Consider the following 17945-nt stretch of genomic DNA (forward strand, 5'->3'; position numbering starts at 1 on the left):
CTCTATTCCATCCTTTGTAATGTACCATGACACTGAAATAGTCACCTCTAACAATACCACCTAGGAGCTTAAGTTCAATGGATAGATTCCAATGGACAGAATGGACTTCTCCCAACCTCTTCATAGCTACACTTCCTCCTCCTTCCTGAAATCCTCCCCTACCCTGACTTCTCCTCATCTTCTTCCTGTCTACTCCTTTTTGGTTTCCTATTGGCCTCTCTTCCTCCATCTCTCCTCTAAATGTTGGTGTTTCCTGGGGTTCCACCTTGATACCTCCTCTTACATTACATTTTCTATTCTCTAATTGAAATCATCCACAAATATAGCTTCAACTGCTAGCTACACATTGGTGACTTGAAAACTTATCTGTCCAGACCATTCATGTAAGTTCTCCATACCTTGGCTACATTTGCCTGCCAGTATCTTCATGTTGATTCCATGGGCATTTCAAACTCAACATGGCTAAAACCACACCAGGCATCTTGCTTACCATATTTGTTCCTCCTCTTTCTGTACTGATAAATGAGAGCATTTGTTGAGTACTGTATCAGTCTAGGTTCTCCAGAGAAACAGAACCAATGGAATATATGTGTGTATGTATGCATGTATACACACATAAAGATTGACTTGTTTTAAGGAATTGGCTCATGTGACTATAGGGACTGGCAAGTCTGAAATCTATAGGGAAGGCTAGCCAGCTGAAAATTCAGGCAAGAATTAATTTTAGGCTTGAGCTCATCTCCCACTCAAAAGGGCATTCTGGAGTCACGGTCTGGCCCTCTCCCCTCCAACTCCCCAGCATCCTACACAATGCCTGACACACAGCAGAAGCTCAAATATTGGCTAATGGCCAACCAGGTAGAAAGTGAAATGCTATTAAATGAGAAGGGTACAAAAGGATGAAGAAGGCACTGAATCATAATGAGGAACAATCGGGAAACTTGAACAAAGGCTGTGCTATAAATCAAGACATGGCCCTGCTGTGGCATTCACTTGCCAGAATTACCTGACCACTACACCTGTGAATGAATGACGATTATCATGTAGACAGAAGCACATCCATTCTGATACAGTCAAACCTCATTTCTCGATGTCTCCCATCTCAAACAATTCGGTTCACAGAAAAAATGTGTCGGTTGCAGAACCAAATTTCAATTAGCACAATTTTAAAACATAAAGAAACCACTGAATGCTAATGTTGCTAAGGGTGTGAAAGAAACAATGACCACAGACAATTAAAGAGGTAGAAAAACTGTTGTTGATTTGGATAAACGAAAAACAGCCAGTGATAGCCATTTCAGAAGCAGTGATATATGAACAAGCAAAGCAGCTGCATGATGACTTGAAAGACATCCCTGGACCGAATGCAAAAAGCGATTTATTTAAGGCTAGTAGGGGTGGTTCGATAAACTTAAGAAAAGAGGTGTTTATTTTTAGATTAAATAAGAAAGGTTAGCCGAAACCGGTTTGGCTCAGCGGATAGAGTGTCGGCCTGCGGACTGAAGGGTCCTGGGTTCGATTCCGGTCAAGGGCATGTACCTTGGCTGCGGGCACATCCCCAGTGGGGGGTGTGCAGGAGGCAGCTGATCGATGTTTCTCTCTCATCGATGTTTCTAGCTTTCTATCCCTCTCCCTTCCTCTCTGTAAAAATATCAATAAAATATATTAAAAAAAAACAACTTTAAAAAAAAATAAATAAGAAAGGTTAAAACAGGGAATCATTTGGGGATCTGGAGTGGATTAATTCAATTTACATTCTTTCAAGAGGGGGGTGGGGAAAGGATTAGGTTTTTGAAAAAATCACTTCTCCAACACCCATCTGGAAGGAATTAAGTTTGAGAACCGAGGTTTCACTGTACTTTATTTGAATATCTCAACAACTCTGTGAAGCTGACATGGCAAAGAAAAGGCCACATTTCATGAGTAAACTGAGGTTCAAAAAGATGGTCTTGTGTAGGATGCTAGAGAAAATATCTACAATGAAAGGTCTTAGTTCTTCAGTGATATGCAGGTAAAAGGGGCCATAAAAATAACAGGTCAGAACCACAAGGGAACCATGAAATTCAAAGCTCCTTATGTACCTAAATCTGCAAGAACTAAAGATATCTTCTAGTATTTACAAAGGATACTTTCTATTTTAATTATGGTTCAGATCAATTTTTTGTCTTACTGCACTATAATTCCATGGTATGTATTATATCGTTAGCATTCTCATATATCCACTGTTGTAGTAATAAATTTCTGGTTATAAAATATATATCTAGAAGCACTGTTTTCTGAAATAATGCCAATATGTATTAAATCTACAGTTCTTTAGGGAAGACTAAGTAGCCTATTTTAACTGAGACACCCCAAAATAGCTGTTTTTCTTATTTATTAGTAAACATTATAATTAGTGCAGTTTTAAAAGATTTAGTCCAAGTCTTATATTTGGTGATTCGCTGAAACTACATGGCTTTCTCTGAGGCCACAAAGTACTGGAAACCCTTCACCAGCTATTCCAATTAACCAAGGCAGGGCTGATTCCCATCCCCCCCTTATATTTGCATCTATAGTAATTTGACTTTTTCAAAGCTCTTTCTACATAGTACCACTTAACTATTATAAAACTCTTATAAACCTTTTCAAAAGGTGTTTTATTCCAGTTGACAGAAAATAGAGGCAAATGCCTAAGGTCATATAATTGATAAAAGGCAAAAGCAGGACTAGAAGCCAGGCCTTTCTGCCCCTTGGACAGTAGTTATGCTATACCAGTAAATCTATCATGGCTCCTGGCCATGGAGCCACCAGGTTATAAGTGGCCTGAAGCCAGAGAGACCATGTCTGACTTCCTCCCCACTGGTGTCTAGCATAGTACCTGACACATAGTAGGCACACAATAAGTGCATAAATGGTGAGGAACTGAATTCATTTTCTTAGAGCTGCTTTAATCACTTGCATGGTAAAATGGGGCATATAGCATTGCCATATACGTATATTGGCTTTTAAAATGCTATTGGCGCCAGTCAGAGAAAAGATAAGTATCACATACTCTCACTCATATGTGGAATCTAATGAACCAAATAAACTGATGATCAAAAATAGACCCAGAAGCCCTAACCGGTTTGGCTCAGTGGATAGAGCATCGGCCTGCGGACTGAAGGGTCCCAGGTTCGATTCCAGTTAAGGGCATGTACCTTGGTTGCAGGCACATCTCCAGTTGGGGGTGTGCAGGAGGCAGCTGATTGATGTTTCTCTCACATCGATGTTTCTAACTCTCTATCCCTCTCCCTTCCTCTCTGTAAAAAATCAATAAAATATATTTTTAAAAAAATAGACCCAGAGACATAGAAGCATGAACAGATTGTTGAACCTCCAAGGGAAGGCAGGGGAGGGTGGGTGGGAAAGATCAACCATTGAACCTATATGCATATATGCATAACCTGTGGACACAGACAATGGGGTGGTGAGGACCTGGGTTGGGAGGGACGGGAGCAGGCTGGAAGAGGTTAATGGAAGACCTACAGTATATGATACTTTCAACAATAAAGATTTTTAAAAAATAGGTATGCTACTGGCATTATCAGGAATAAACAAAAGGGAAAATACTGTATTTTCAAAGTACGTGATGATTTCTAAGATATCCAGAATTCTGAGCCAGAACCCTATTTCAGCACAAAATGTAGAGGTGGTATGTTTTCACTTCCTGGAAAATTGTGTTGAATTGATGGAGCAAATGGAAAATAGAAAATAGAAAATAGAGCCTTAACAGGAGAAGGGGGAAAGTGCAAGATGTCAGGCATAACAAACATTTGCAAGGCTGGCACAACGGTCCAGCTGTATCTAACCCACCATGGCAAGAAATGGTGTTGCTAAAGGAGAGATGATTCACCCAGAGGGCCACACATCAGCGAGAGAGAATCCACTCTGTGGTAGGGAGATATAGCTGTGAAGCAGGACAAACCCAGAAACAAGGCACACAAAGGCTTGGGGCGGGAAGAGTAACTGTGAGCACAGCTTCACAGCCTTCTTGTAAACCCCTCTTGCTTAACTAGAGTAAGGGAAACAAGGAGGAGCTGGCCCCCTTCAGTTTATTATGGCCCCAGCCCACAGTGCTCTCCTGCCCTCACTGCCAACTATCCCTGAGAAGGATACTCAGAAATGAGATGGTGAGTGTTCAAGAGGCCTCCTAACCTGGCAGACTATGCCTTTCCTATGAAGGCCTCACCAACATCACTTAGAACTCCATCTTTTCCCAATTTCTAAACCATATACCCAAATATTACCTGCCATTATCATTCTGATTTTCTATTCACCACCATTTGAGACATTCACTATGGTCCCAAAATTTTTTTAAAAATATATTTTATTAATTTTTTACAGAGAGGAAGAGAGAGGGATAGAGAGTTAGAAACATCGATGAGAGAGAAACATCGATCAGCTGCCTCCTGCACACCCCCTACCGGGGATGTGCCCGCAACCAAGGTACATGCCCTTGACTGGAATCGAACCTGGGACCCTTGAGTCTGCAGGCCGATGCTCTATCCACTGAGCCAAACCAGTTAGGGCCCAAAATTATTTTTAAGGGCTTCCATAAAAGCCCTTCTCCACCATACTTTCCTTAACACTTCATATGTTAATTTCAGAGACAAGTTATCCAAAATAATTGAGGAATGAGGCATTCTTAATGAGTGAGTTATGTAGATAACTGAAAGCTAATTCATTAAGCATCAAAATAAAGAATGCCTTAGTAAACAGAGAATATAAAATATAATAATTATATAATTAAATCCATAATTAAAGGATGCCTTAGTAAACAGAAAATATAAAATATAATCATTCAAAATTCTGCTAAAATAAATGATGCCTTAGTAAACAGAGAATATCTATATATATAAAAGGCTAAGTGTCCATCCATCCAAAAGGTAGCTATGACGCACACTGACCACCAGGGGACAGACACTCAACGCAGGAGCTGCCATGATGCACACTGGCCATTTAAAAATAAACGGCACCACAGACCTGGCACCAACAAACCAATATTCGGCTTCTCCCAAGTGGGACACAGGCCCTGCCACCACCCTGGAGTGACATCCCACCAAATCACAGCCAACGCTACCAAGACCCCATGGCCAGCCCAGAAATGGTGGCTGTGAGCACTGGGTATTGACATCACGTAGCAACGCCCAGCTTCCTCTTCCAAGCTGACTAGCCTCCTTGGAGTTTCTTCAACCCAGGAACCCGGCTTGCTTTATAGCCAGGTACAAACATTTTACAGTTTAACCAAATGTCTGTGAAGCGTTTTCCTGTGCCTCATCTCATTTGATCCTCACAGAAGTCCTGGAGTAGGTAGATAGAAGACTCAGTAGAATTCTATTTTCTTTTCATTAGCAAGATGCAAATAGTGATATTAAAATATTTCTTCTAATTGATTTCCTTTCAATGTGCACGAATCCATGCACCGGGACACTAGTCAAATATAATCACTCAAAATTCTACCCAGCCTTCAAGATGCAGTCTGATTACAATCACTCCCTGAAAGCATCCTCTGATCCACTCACCACTTCCACCCAACTGCCAGAAAAAAACCTCTCTTTTGTCTGTGGTCCTACATTTTGATTGCACCTCCTTTGTAGCATACAACATGGTCTGCTTGAGGTTAGAGATTTAAATGCACCTTCTGACTTTCAAAAAAATAAGTTCCTTGAGACCAGGAACCTCTTTTTTTAACTAAGGGGCCTAGTTCACAGCAAGCATACAAACACTTCACAAATGGGATACTCTATCTAAAGTGATTCAAACACTATAAAGAGCATCAGAACAGAGCTGAGCCTTCAAGGGTTCCTGAGCTCTGTAGGGCAGGAAAGTGGGATATTAGAGAACATGTTACTATCATTGAAATACTCATTGGCCTCTGGTTCAGTACTTCTCAGCTTTAGAAGAAAATGTTTTTCTAACAGGGAAAAAATACCCTGAATTCCTGTGTGTTTTTTTCTAAAATAGAATTACTTTTTTAAACTCTCAACTTGCAAACTGAAAGTTCTGGTTGAGTTGGCATTGCTAACCCTCCAATGCCACAGTTTTTAGGTCTCAAGACATGCATTCAAGTGGCTCCCTGCACTTCACCAGGGAGATGAGACAGCGAGTGGAAGGATGTGGTAAGTGACAGGAATATAACCAAGATGCTATGCCATGTTTGGCACCTGAACACCAGTTTGAAAGCCAGGCTTCTCAGGACCAGCAGTGCTAAGAGGAAATAAGAAATGGAACACATGATAGAGCAAATCAAGTTTTAGGCTCAAGGTCCATAGCAACCACTTGTAGCAGGGCTGACAACATTCTTTTCCTAAGCCCTAGTGTTTCGGTATGACACACAGGGTGGTAGGTATAGTTTAAGGATTCTAAATACTTCAACTCAACTCAAAACCTCCTTACTAGCAATAGGGGATTCTAAGTGGTCAGCCAAGAACGGCTAACTTTCAAGCTCCCTCCCCAGCAACTATTCTTTTGGAGGATTCTTCTTTCTTGTCATGAAAAGGAACTGAAGTTTTGTAGTGAAAATAGGGAGAATGGGATGGTAGGATTACTGTTATTGTGATATTAAGTATCTAATCATATACACAGACCCTTGGGGTTTATAACTGCTCTTGTCTTTGGTTTGTCATTGAGTAAAATTTTTTTAAATGAAGAGAATCTCAAAGTTTATTTGAAAATCCATAATTATAATGAAACATTTTAATATATTTTCTCAGGAAATGAAAAACAATATTTGTTAGCATACAACAGCTTAGAAAATTTAATAAAATATTTTATGAAACACCTGCAGAAGTGTTCATTTGGTCAAAAAAAATCACAATCAAACATAACTGAAACACACTGAGGGCTTACATTCAGCTACAATCAATAGGAAGTGCCCTGTCTGCCTGACAGAAGGAAGGGCTGGGTCAAGGCAGCCACTGGATAAGCAGCAGAGAAACTCCCATGTTCTCCTTCTTGATGCACAATTGTAGATGTCATGGTCAATCAGGACAGCAAACTCACTAGCACTGTTAATGCATAATGCATAAGATGTTTCCTATACAAATCAGACCCTATATAGATACAATATAGAAAAGAGGGGAATAAGTCTGATCAGTTTCCTGGTGGACACAACGGGCTTACAGAAAAATCCTCTCCCTCTCCCTTCCTCTCTGTAAAAAGTCAATAAAATATATATTTTTTTAAAATCCAAACTCTGATGGATCTTTGATGTGGATCTTATGAAGAAACCAGTGGAAAGTTCAGAATATAAATACCAGATAGCTGGTGGTGGTTTTGAGGATAGTCTTGATTGGAAGGTCAAAGGATCCCGATTATAGATTGGAAGATGGTGTTTCCATAGCTACTGTGTGTTTGTCTATCTATCAGTCTGTACGGTGGCTCAAAAATCTGATTAATGCCTTCTTCATTTTTGCCTTCCAATCTCCTACAAGTATGGCTATTAATGAATTCTAACATGGAAGCATAGAGAAGGTGGGTTTTGGAAAATCAATTTCCTAACATTACCCACATGGGAGAATGTCTCCAACTCTAGATTTTGTTGGCCCATCACAGATCCCGCATCTTAAGTCAAAATTTATTCACCAAATACCAGTCAGAAGGACAAAAAGCAAAGGGCCAAATATGAAAATAATAATGTATGTGAAACTATATTCTTTCATAAACTTGCCATACATAAAATTTATTCCAATTATTTATTAGTATGGGAAACAGCAAAAGGCTCCTATTCTAAGTACCCCCAAAAAGGAGCTTTGATAGAGCGAAAGGTAGAATATACATAAGGTCACTAAGAAAATCTAAATACCAACTGTCCTTTTTCAATAGGCCCTTAACACAGAACAAATAAAACGTAAACAGATATTTAACCTAACTGCATATAGAATACATTTCAACTCACCTATAAATCTAACAGTCTTCAAAAAGGTGAGAAAATATTATTAAATAGCCCTAGCTGGTTTGACTCAGTGGGTAGAGCGTCTGCCTATCGACTGAAGGATCCTGGTTTCAATTCCGGTCAAGGGCACATGCCCGGGTTGCAGGCTTGATCCCCAGTGTGGAGTGTGCAGGATGCAGCCAATCAATGATTCTCTCTCATCATTGATGTTTCTCTCTCTCTCTCCCTCTCTCTTCCTCTCTGAAATCAATAAATATATATTTAAAAAATATAAATATTAAATGTTTTCAGAAAAAGCAGTACCCATTAATCTTATGTACTACTAGAGGCCCGGGGCACGAAATCCATGCACAGGGGTGTGCCCCTCAGCCCAGCCTGCACCCTCTCCAACCTGGGACCCCTCGAGGGATGTCCGACTGCCCGTTTAGGCCCAATCCTACCGGGATCGGGTCTAAACGGGCAGTTGGACATCCCTCTCACAATCCAGAACTGTTGGCTCCCAGCTGCTCACCTGCCTGCCTTCCTGATTGTCCCTAACCGATTCTGCCTGCCAGCCTGATCAACCACTCCCTTGCCAGCCTGATTGATGCCTAACTGCTCCCCTGCCAGCCTGTTTGCCCCCAACTGCCCTCCCTTGCCGGCCTGGTCCCTCCCAGCTTCCCTCCCCTGCTTGCCTGATCGCCCACAAATGCCCTCCCTTGCAGGCCTGGTCCCTCCCAACTGCCCTCCCCTGCTGACCATCTTGTGGCGGCCATCTTGTGTCCACATGGGGGCAGGATCTTTGACCACATAGGGGCAGCCATCTTGTGTGTTGGAGTGATGGTCAATTTGCATATTACTCTTTTATTAGATAGGATAGAGGCTTGGTGCATGGGTAGGGGCCGGCTGGTTTGCCCTGAAGGGAGTCCCGGATCAGGGTGGGGGTTCCCTTGGGGCATGGGGCGGCCTGGGCGAGGGGCCTGTGGTGGTTTGCAGGCCGGCCACACCCCCCAGCGACCCAAGCGGAGGCCCTGGTATCTGGGATTTATTTATCTTCTATAATTGAAACTTTGTAGCCTCGAGCGGAGGCCAAGGCAGGCCAGGGCTGTAGAAGCTTGGCTTCCTCCATCGCCAGGGGCAACTCAAGCCTCCTGCTCTCTCCAGCTCCGTGGCTGCCGCCATTTTTGTTGGGATTTATTTATCTTCTATAATTGAAACTTTGTAGCCTTGAGTGGAGGCCTGGGGCAGCCAGGGTGTGCAGGGTGTGCATTGCCAGGAAAACCCAAGCCTCCTGCTCTCTCCATGGCCGCAGCCATCTTGGTTGGGTTAATCTGCATACTTGCTCCTGACTGGCTGGTGGGCATGGCTTGTGGGTGTAGCCGTGTGATGGTTAATTTGCATATTACTCTTTTATTAGATAGGATTGTTGAAAGACAACTCTCAGAATTATCTCACATGAATATTCATTTCTGAAATTAGTAGAAATTCACAGTCCAATGATGTACTATGGAGGTTCAATAAACATTTCATTTATAACATTAATAAAAACTCTTTCATGTTGAAAGTTTTCTGGCACATTATACATGCATTAATTTCTACCAAGCTTTCTCCTTGGTAGAAATTAATTTCTACTTCTTTACATTTCTATTTCTTTTCATATGTACTGGTGTGGGCCAATTCAAGTCTTCCTTATACTGTTTACATTCAAGAGGTTTTATCCAGTGAGTCTTTTCATTGTTGGAAAGAAACTGGGATAACTTAAGCCTTTCCCAAATTCTGCAATTCTATTTGATTTCTCTCCAGTGGACATTGTCACATGTCTTCAAAAATCTGTGTGATAAATTAAGGCTTTTCCACATTCCTTACATTCATAGGGTTTCTCTCCAATATGAGTTCTTTCACATTTTTGTAAGGAACTGGGGTCTAAGTAGGCTTTACCACATTGTTTACATCAAAACAGTTTTCAATGAGATCTCTTTCATGATTCTGAAGATCGCTGGGGTACCTAATGCTTCACTACATTTTTTACATTCATAAGGTTTCTTTCCAGTGTGAATTATTTCATGTTTTTTAAAGATAACTGAAACAACTAAAGGTGTCACTAAATTGTTTATCTACATAAGGTTTCTTTCTTCAGTATGAATTATTTTGTGTTTAAGGAACTGTGATCTCTATAGGCATCACCACAAAGCTTACATTCCCAGGAGTTCTCTCCAGTAAGTCCTTCTGTGGCTTTGGAAGGTGCCATAATATCTGTAGGCTATCCCACATTCTTCACACTCAAAGGGTTTCTGTGCAATGGGATTTCTTTCATGTATGTGAAAACTTTGATAACATCTGATAACATCTGATGGCTTTCCCACATTCCTTACATTCATAGGGCTTCTCTCCAGTGAATTTTCTTTCATACATTCAAAAATTTTGATAACATGTGAGGGCTTTTCCATATTCTTTATGTGCATAGGGTTCCTCTCCAGTGCGAGTTCTTTCATGTGTTTGGAAACCTAGATGACAACTGAAAGTTTTACCCTGCTGACATTCACAGGATTTCTCGCCTGTGTGAGTTCTCTGGTGGGTCTGTAAGGCACTCAACCACATGTAGGCTTTACCACATTGTTTACATTGATAAGGTTTCTCTGTAGTGTAAGTTCTGGCATGCATTGGAAAACAACTTTACTACTTCTTTACTACATTGTTTACATTCATAGGGTTTTTCTCCTGTTTGAGTGATGTGTTGGAAAAGTTTGGTGGTATCTATAGACTTTCCCATAGACTTTGACAGAGTTTCTCTTCAGTGTGGGTTCTTTCATGTATTTGAAGTGAAGTTGAAGAACTTAAAATTTTCCCATATTCCTTACATTGATAGGTTTTTGCTCTACTGTGATTTCTTTCATGTTTTTCAAAACACTGAAGATAACGGAAAGCTCTCCCACATGTACTACATATATATGGTTTCTCTCCATAATTCTGATACTTATATGGCTTACATTCAGTTTGACATCTGATGTGCATTATGAGAAGAATAAAGACTTTTCCACACACACTGTGTTCCCATGGTTTTACTCCAGGAAGTGTTTTCTTATGCAGAGAAATTTAGAATAAGACTGATGTTTTCTTCACATTGACTACTCTCTTTCCCACCACACATTCTCTCTACTATATGACTTCATTTCTAGATTTCTTGGGTCTCCCTGAGTCCTTCCTACACAAATCACATGAGAGAGAAGCTGTGACACAGCCACCAGAGCCACAAAGGGTGGGCAACACGTAATCCTCAGCTCAGTTGGAGAGAGAAGGGAGTAAGTAGTTTTTTAATCTAGTGTCTTCAGAGACAGAATTGTGTCACATAAATTAATTTTATGGATAACTGAAGCAATAAAATATGGAAGCTTACGTTGAAAAGCTTTCTAAATTGCATTACTTCCTTCTGAGCCTTCCAAACTAACCCAACCATAATTTGACCTATTATTGTTGAACAGGATAACAATTAAGATTAATTACTGCATTCAGAGACCACTGAGGCTAACGAGACTGTTTCCTCTACAATGAATGTTCCCAAACTGCTATACTTCAAAATATTTCTGCCTCTGTCATCACCAGCTAGCTGTCTCTTCTTGCTTTTGTCAGCGTGTTTGCCTCTAAGGAAGGGCCCTTTACTTCATAGCTTCTGATATCAGATAGACCTGGAAAGACAGTCTATTAAGGGTCATAAGGGAAGGCTCATTTCCATGTCTGAAGCTTCAGACCCACGCAGTCAACTTCCAGACGCTGTGTTCTTATCCACTACAACTACACTTCCCTCCTTGACTTCAGTCACCTTCACTGGGTTCATTCACTTTAGTCATTCATGCCAGTGGCAAAACCCAGGAGCCTGTCATATCCAGTAATTAACTGCTCCAACTCTGAAATATTCCACTCACATGTCCCTCCCTAACCACATCCTCCTATTACTCCATCACTCCAATGCACCCATTCCTTTACTTCATCAACACCTCTGGTCCTTTTCTCCTCCTCATCCTGCTTAGACATTTTTACCTTATCATGTTAATCACTCCCAGGCCAATGGCCTCAGTTCCTCTGCTCTACTGTCCTTCTGCTGCTCACCCCCTGCAAACCGCTATCCTGGCTCAATCCAACTATATGCCTTCTTTGCTCCTAAAATCAGGCAGCTGCGTGCTATGGTGTCCCAATCAATCCATGGTCTCCTACATCAACAGAGCCCTACATACTACCTGGAAATAATGGTTGTTACCCTAAGGTCACTCTTCCTCTTCCTGACCTCAATTGTAAGTCAAATCTCCTTGTTTTCTCTCTGAACTCTTCCCACTTTTAGCAGAAAATCTCACCCTCTGTTTCACAGAGATGATGGAAGCCACCATACTGGCACTTGCTTATAAGCCCAGAAAATGCAACTGTGCCCAGATATTCCATCATAAGGTCTGTCAAATCCACTGCATCTGTGCCAGGTCAACTGTTTGCTTGGGTGTTTGAAGTATGCTCCTGGTGATCATCATTACTGAAATAAGCAGCAATGATGGTAAGTACATTTCTGGTGCAAAGTATAAAAATAATCAACCTCTCAAAAACAGCCAGCCCTTCTAAATATCTCTTTACCCTGAGAATGTAGCTTAAGATAGGAAGGAGTTTAAAAGGAAGGAAGGAAGGAAGGAAGGAAGGAAGGAAGGAAGGAAGGAAGGAAGGAAGGAAAGCTGTTTTAACTACAAGCATTGAAGACGTTTAAATCCAAACATAAAGTTGCAATGCAGCAAAAGAATAATTATAAATCCCAAGGCAAATCGTTAATTCCCTGATAATTTTAATAAATTCAAAACCAGAGTCAGTGAGATAATATTGTTATGATCTTTTTGTCATACTTACCCAAACTGTAATTTGTTGATGGAGCTACACAAGTCTTTTTTGGGGGGCTTTTTTCCCCTTCTTATAATATTAATAGCTAACATTGGTTGGGTTTTTTGGTGTGTATAATTATGCTCCTCACAATGACCCTGTGAGATAAAAATTATTCTTTTTCTCCATTTATAGCTGAAAGACAGACTTAGATATGTTAAGTAATTTGCCCAAGGATTTTCAGCTGGAATGTGGCAAAGGTAAAATTAAAACACAGATCCTGAATATAAACTAATCTATGTGCTTTGGCATAGTTATTATCAGAAACTTCCCAGGAAATGCAAAATCCCAACCCAAGCATTCTTATTTTTTATACTCAAATATATGCTTAGAAACAAAATGATGAGGAATCATCAAATATTAATATTATGGCATATTTCCTATTCATTCATTCCTACTCCATGCATATTAGAAGGCATAATGAGTGAGAGACATTTCTATGGCCAGATCATGTAGATTCAAATCTTAGCTCCAGCACTTTGTTAGCTATGTAACTTTAAAAATTATTTAACTTCTTGCCTGGCCAGCGTGGCTCAGCAGTTGAGCATCAACCCTATGAACCAGGAGGTTGAGGTTCGATTGCCAGTCAGGGCACATGCCCGGGGTTGCGGGCTTGATCCCCAGTAGGGGGCGTGCAGGAGGCAGCTGATCAATGAGTCTCTCTCATCATTGATGCTTCTCTCTCTCTCTCCCTTTCTCTCTAAAATCAATAAAAAATATATTTTTAAATTAACTTCTCTAAATTCAATTTTCTCAACTAAAAATAGAAATGCTAATGTAATAACCATCACTACCTTAGTTAAGGTTTCTCCCAGATATTTAGAGATATGCATGAACACACCTTAGTAATGGACCTGGCACAAAGTAAGTCTCAAAAAAAGTTAGCTGTTATAATATCAATATTTTTCAAAATATATCAAGGTCTTGCATCTACTGGATTCTAAGCACAGCATGGGGTACCAGGACTGTACATCAACAGTCCAAGGCTTCCCCTGCCTCATAGATCTTGTGGTCTATTGGGGGACTAGACAATAAAGAAGAAAACAAATATATAAATGAAACTAGAGGCCCAGCCCACAAAATAATGTGCGGGTATGGTCCCCAGGCCTAGCCTGTGATCAGGGCCATCTTCCCCAGCTGCTGGCAGCCAGCCCCGCCCCCGGCCACCACCCACCCCAGTTCCCCATTCGCCATTCAGCAATGGGAGCCTGATGGCCAGGGGAGGGATGGAGAGGTCGCCAACTTACTGGCCCCACCCTGCCACCAGTGGCCCTCTGTGCGTGGGGTGACCTGCAGGGTGGGTGCCTTGTGGCCTGGCGCCGCCCACATCCCCCACCACCCACCCTTGGTCCCTGTTTGCCATCGGCACCTCTTGTCGTTCTGCCGTTATGGTCGCTGGGCTTTTATTATATAGGATACTTGGAATTTTGGCTAAGCAGGAAATGCACATGTACCGAGAGAAGGGACAGTGGGGAGCTACTATAGAAACGGTGATCAGGACAGGCCCCTCAGCTGTTTGAGAAGGCTCTATGAGAAGAGGGGGGCAGAAGAGGGAGTGCGGGGCCGAGTGAAGGGTTTGTAGAGGGACTTGGCATACTTGAGGAACTGACAGTGCTCCAACCTGAGACAAGCATGGTGAGCTGGAGAGGAGGCAAAGAGGGAGACAAGGCCTGACACTTCTGAGTAAGAAGTGTGGATGTGGGCTAAGTGCAGTGGGAAGCCACTAAGCAAGAAGCTAATGTGATGTGGTTTAGATTTTTAGTAGGATCACCCTGGCTGAAGAGGGGAGAATGGGTTAGAACAGTGGTCGGCAAACTGCAGCTCGCAAGCCACATGCGGCTCTTTGGCCCCTTGAGTGTGGCTCTTCCACAAAATACCACAGCCTGGGCGAGTCTATTTTGAAAAAGTGGCGTTAGAAGAAGTTTAAGTTTAAAAAATTTGGCTCTCAAAAGAAATTTCAATCGTTGTACTGTTGATATTTGGCTCTGTTGACTAATGAGTTTGCCGACCACTGGGTTAGAAGAAGGTAAAAGTGGAAGTTAGGAGAGACCAGGTAACAGGTAGAGGCAGTCACCCAGCTGAGAGAAGATGGTGGGTAGATTAGGAGGGTGGAGGGAATGGAGGATTTGCGCTATTCTGGAGACTAGGCCACGAGAACACACTGATGGATTGAATGTGCAGTGAGGAATCAGGAAGAATCCAAGATGACTTTTCAGGTGTCTGGCCTGAACACTGAGTGAACAGTAATGACAATGAGACAGGGAGGGGCCAGGAATGAGGAATACTAATTTGGAAGTTTAAGAGGAAGACTGAGAGATCAATTTTGTATATGTGTGAACTTTGAGATCACTGTGAGGCAAGCAAGTAGAGATAACAGGAAAGCAGTAGTTGAAAATGCAAGTCTGGAACCAGAAAAAGGTCCAGGCAGGAGGTGTAACTGAGGGAGTCATCTGCATCCAGAGGGTATTGAATCCTGGGAACAGATGAGATCATTTAGGGAGAGAATATGATGAGAGAAGGGAGGTAATCAAATGAGAAAAGAGAAGAAATAATAAAACAGGTTGGTAATCTAACACTGATCGTAGTAATGTTAAAAACACACAGAAAAATTAAAAATAAATTCTTAACACATTACCTTTAGGCTTTTAAAATAAAAAAAATTTCATTTTGGATTTTTCCCGAAAGTTTCTGTATATTGGAGGCATAAGAAAAAAATTTTTAAGTTCTCTGTTTGGATTGTATTCAGAAGGATCCTTTTCCTTAAGAGCAAAAGTGAAAATTTTTTTCAAAAACTCACTACTTGAGCCGAAACCAGTTTGGCTCAGTGGATAGAGCGTCAGCCTGTGGACTGAAGGGTCCCAGGTTCAATTCCGGTCAAGGGCATGTACCTTGGTTATGGGCACATCCCCAGTAGGGGGTGTGCAGGAGGCGGCTGATCGATGTTTCTCTCTCATCGATGTTTCTAACTCTCTATCCCTCTCCCTTCCTCTCTGTAAGAAATCAATAAAATATATTTTAAAAAAAACAACTCACTACTTGAAATTCAAGACTTTAAAAAGCTTACTCTCACACTATGTCCTCTCTGTAAACATTCTACCTTAAGATACAATTTTCCCATCCTTATAATAAAAGAGCAATTATATGTTTTATTATCAATGTCCTTTCATCCTGAAAGATGAAACTGGTCCTTTCAAATAGTCCAAGAGTCATACGAGAGGTGTAAAATGCTCAAGAGATCAAGAACTTATTTTAAAATGTTAAAAAACAAAAAACTTAAGTGTAACCTCTAGGCCATCCAAAAACCGATAAGCAAGGAGCTGAAAAGGATAGAATTGCCAGGAAAAATATGTAAATATAACAGCTACTCCTCAAACAAAAACACATTAAAACTGTAATTATATCTCTGGGTATTTGTTAACCCAAAAAACTTACTATGCTCTTGAGGCTTATACTATCACTAAGAACTACCAAATTGAAATCATAGTTGTAAACATAACTGGGATACTTTATATGTTTAAAAGATTTCCAATGTTTCAACAAGGGGTGATGTATAAGAAGGAAAGTCAGTAACATTTGCCAAAACTGTTCCTTCCCTCAATTGTGAAATTAAATCAAGACTGAAATTCTTTTTTACAATCATAAGACTCACTTTGTAAAATTCTTCTGTTCAGATATATAAAGGAGAGGACTAGCCTAACTTATAAGGGATTGTTATTCCATTTCATGATGTAGCTATACAAAAGCCTAGGAGGCTACCAGGAAGGTCACATGAATTGATGGATAATGAGCATTCATTCATTCATTCAACAAATACTGATTAAGCACCCATAATGTGTCAGGTGCTATTCTGGGTCCTGAGGTAACATCAGTGAAAAGGTCTCACATTTAGGGGTTAATGGGGGAGACAATAAAACAACAAATAAATACATATGTATTTGCCAAGTGGTGTAAGTGCCATGAAGATAAGTAAAGTGGGTTGTAGGAGGGCTGGAGAATGGAGTGTATATTACACACAATGATCAGGGAAAGCGTGATGGTTACACCTGAGCAGAGAGACTTGAGGCCAGTACCATGATATCCAGGGAACAGAGTTCTAGATAGAGGAACAGCAAGTGCAAAGTCATTGAGGCTAGGGCAGTGGTCGGCAAACTCATTAGTCAACAGAGCCAAATATCAACAGTACAATGATTGAAATTTCTTTTGAGAGCCAAATTTTTTAAACTTAAGCTTCTTCTAACGCCACTTCTTCAAAATAGACTCGCCCAGGCCGTGGTATTTTGTGGAAGAGCCATACTCAAGGGGCCAAAGAGCCGCATGTGGCTCTCGAGCCACGGTTTGCCGACCACTGGGCTAGAGTATACTTGAAGTTTTTAAGGCATAGCAAAGAGAACCGTCCAGCATGGCTGAAAGTGAGGACAGGGAGGTAGCCTAGCAGGCAAGAACTTCAGATTTTACTTTAAAATGAGAAGCTACTGGAGTGCTCTAACAGAGGTTCTAACTTTTTAAAAAGATCACAAAGGGAACACAAGTTCTTACTCATAAAAACAAAACAAGTAGATATCTCTCAATCTATTCATAAGTTTAAAAAAAAAACATATAATAAAACAACCGAATAGTATGGTAGCATTTTTGTAAAAAAATACTCACACATAGGAACAAAAAACTAAAAAGATAAATATTGTGATTTACTATGGTTTATGGGATTGTGATTTTTTTCTTAGGTTTTGATTTTTCTAGTTTTCTGCCTTAAACATGAATTACTTTTGAACATTTAAATGTTATCTTAAGGCGGGGAGCACTCCCACTGTGAGACTGCCTTAGTCTGAAATTTTAATTATGGGGAAAAAAACAACAAAAAAATAAAGCATGGGAAACATTTTCTCCAAAAATTACTCGACTTTCTATGCAATGTTTGCCTGTTATGAAGCACTGCACAAATCAAGTGCTGCTCAATGTATCAAGGTCACAAAACCAACTTGGTTAATATGTTTATCATTACACTAGAGGCCGAGTGCACAAAATTCGTGCGGGGGAGGGGGGAGTTGTCCCTCAGTGTGTACTGCACCCTCTCCAATCTGGGATCCCTCTCACAATCTGGGACCGCTGGCTCCTAACCGCTCGCCTGCCTGCCAGCCTGATCGCCCCC

General features: G+C 41.0%; 1 protein-coding gene across 4 annotated transcripts in view; it reads right to left on the minus strand.

Annotated features, from left to right (window-relative positions):
* The window catches only part of ZHX3 (zinc fingers and homeoboxes 3), a 117984-nt gene that overhangs the window by 98216 nt on the left and 1823 nt on the right, over positions 1–17945 (minus strand). The gene's annotated exons all lie outside the window — the stretch shown is intronic.

Source organism: Plecotus auritus (genome assembly GCF_963455305.1).
Source record: "Plecotus auritus genome assembly, chromosome: 8".
Lineage (NCBI taxonomy): Eukaryota > Metazoa > Chordata > Mammalia > Chiroptera > Vespertilionidae > Plecotus > Plecotus auritus.